The sequence below is a fragment of the Etheostoma cragini genome, chromosome 6 (assembly GCF_013103735.1).
Source record: "Etheostoma cragini isolate CJK2018 chromosome 6, CSU_Ecrag_1.0, whole genome shotgun sequence".
NCBI lineage: Eukaryota > Metazoa > Chordata > Actinopteri > Perciformes > Percidae > Etheostoma > Etheostoma cragini.
This window is the reverse complement of record NC_048412.1, coordinates 28,487,745-28,490,984: the sequence shown is the minus strand read 5'-3', so window position 1 is coordinate 28,490,984 and position 3,240 is coordinate 28,487,745.

The window sequence follows — 3,240 nt, the reverse complement described above, 5'->3', positions numbered from 1 at the left end:
ATGTGGATCAGATGTGGATCAGATGTGGATCAGATGTGGATCAGATGTGGATCAGGGGTTGGTTATAAAGAGGATGTGGATCAGACGTGGATCAGATGTGGATCAGTGGGTTATAGAGCTGGTGGTCCAGACCTGGGTCTAGGCTGCAGCGGCCCGCCCCCCTAAACAAGCAGAGTGGGGCGAACCCAACCAGCAGGCTGACGGACAGCAGCGCCACCACAGCTCCCAGTTTGACCTCCAGGACGGGGACGTCCTCCGGGACCCCCCCCCCAGGAGACAGGAGGACGGGGGACACTCTCCCCCCCAGGACGGGGGACACTCTCCCCTCCAGGAACATGGACCCACAGGAGACCGGCGTCTGTCCAACAGATACAAGTACAGTTTAACCCAAAGGAGTACATATAAGAAAATACAGTAAGTCGTAAGATAGTACTTCTACTTTTACCAGAGTATATTTAACATAAGTATCTGTACTTCAACTTTTACCAAACTACATTTGACCACAAGTATTTGTACTTCTACTTTCCAAAAGTATATTTAACACAAGTATTTGTACTTCTACTTTTACCAGAGTATATTTAACACAAGTATTTCTACTTCTACTTTTACCAGAGTATATTTAACATAAGTATTTGTACTTCTACTTTCCAAAAGTATATTTAACACAAGTATTTGTACTTCTACTTTTACCAGAGTATATTTAACACAAGTATTTGTACTTCTACTTCTACTTTTACCAGAGGATATTTAACACAAGTATCTGTACTTCTACTTTCCAAGAGTATATTTAACACAAGTATCTGTACTTCTACTTTCCAAGAGTATATTTAACACAAGTATTTGTACTTCTACTTTTACCAGAGTATATTTAACACAAGTATGTGTACTTCTACTTTTACCAGAGTATATTTAACACAATTATCTGTACTTCTACTTTTATCAGAGTATATTTAACACAAGTATTTGTACTTCTACTTTTACCAGAGTATATTTAACACAAGTATTTGTACTTCTACTTCTACTTTTACCAGAGTATATTTAACACAAGTATTTGTACTTCTACTTTTACCAGAGTATATTTAACTTAAGTATTTGTACTTCTATTTTGACCAGAGTATATTTAACACAAGTATCTGTACTTCTACTTTCCAAGAGTATATTTAACACAAGTATTTGTACTTCTACTTTTACCAGAGTATATTTAACACAAGTATTTGTACTTCTACTTTTACCAGAGCATATTTGAACACAAGTATCTGTACTTCTACTTTCCAAGAGTATATTTAACACAAGTATTTGTACTTCTACTTTTACCAGAGTATATTTAACACAAGTATGTGTACTTCTACTTTTACCAGAGTATATTTAACACAATTATCTGTACTTCTACTTTTACCAGAGTATATTTAACACAAGTATCTGTACTTCTACTTTTACCAGAGTATATTTGAACACAAGTATCTGTATTTCTACTTTTACCAGAGTATATTTAACACAAGTATTTGTACTTCTACTTTTACCAGAGTATTTTTAACACAAGTATTTGTACTTCTACTTTTACCAGAGTATATTTAACACAAGTATGTGTACTTCTACTTTTACCAGAGTATATTTAACACAAGTATTTGTACTTCTACTTTTACCAGAGTATATTTGAACACAAGTATCTGTACTTCTACTTTCCAAGAGTATATTTAACACAAGTATTTGTACTTCTACTTTTACCAGAGTATATTTAACACAATTATCTGTACTTCTACTTTTACCAGAGTATATTTAACACAAGTATCTGTACTTTTACTTTTACCAGAGTATATTTGAACACAAGTATCTGTACTTCTACTTTCCAAGAGTATATTTAACACAAGTATTTGTACTTCTACTTTCCGAGAGTATATTTAACACAAGTATTTGTACTTCTACTTTTACCATAGTATATTTAACACAAGTATTTGTACTTCTACTCCTACTTTTACCAGAGTATATTTAACACAAGTATTTGTACTTCTTTTTTTACCGGAGTATATTTAACACAAGTATCTGTACTTCTACTTTTACCAGAGTATATTTAACACAAGTATTTGTACTTCTATTTTCACCAGAGTATATTTAACACAAGTATCTGTACTTCTACTTTTACCAGAGTATATTTTACACAAGTATTTGTACTTCTACTTTCCCAGAGTATATTTAACACAAGTATCTGTACTTTTACTTTTACCAGAGTATATTTGAACACAAGTATCTGTACTTCTACTTTTACCAGAGTATATTTAACACAAGTATTTGTACTTCTACTTTCCAAGAGTATATTTGAACACAAGTATTTGTACTTCTACTTTTACCAGAGTCTATTTAACATAAGTATTTGTACTTCTACTTTTACCATAGTATATTTAACACAAGTATTTGTACTTCTACTTCTACTTTTACCAGAGTATATTTAACACAAGTATTTGTACTTCTATTTTTACCGGAGTATATTTAACATAAGTATTTGTACTTCTATTTTCACCAGAGTATATTTAACACAAGTATCTGTACTTCTACTTTTACCAGAGTATATTTAACACAAGTATTTGTACTTCTACTTTCCCAGAGTATATTTAACACAAGTATCTGTACTTCTACTTTTACCAGAGTATATTTAACACAAGTATTTGTACTTCTATTTTCACCAGAGTATATTTAACACAAGTATCTGTACTTCTACTTAAGTTGAATCAGTACTTCTACTTTTACCAGAGTATTTTTTCTACTTCTACTTAAGTACCGGAAGTAGGTACTTTTACCATCTCTGCCCGGGACCTCCGTAGATAGTTGGAGATCCCCCCCCCCCCCCCCCCCCCCCCCCCCCCCCCCCCCCAAACTTCTACCGTTTCTCTATCTCTGTAATGAGTCCGGGTCCCGTACCTGGATCCGGATCGGGCGGCTCGGACTGACCCTCCTCGCCAGAACCAGGGCCTGGTGGACTAGCGGAGTCCTGAGAGACTGCAGCCCACGGTGGTGCGCTGTTCTCGGCCTGGTGGGTTACATGTTGTCGGGAAGCGGTGAGTCAGTCGGTTCCCATCAGCTGATCCCGTCTGTAACCCGGAGCTGCTGCCAGCGACGTCACAACGACACACTACATCCGGTCTTCAAAATAAAAGCTGGTTTTGGTGATTTTGTGTGTGTGTGTGTGTGTGTGTGTGTGTGTGGGAGAGTGTGTGTGTGTGTGTGTGTACGCGTTTGTGTTTGTTT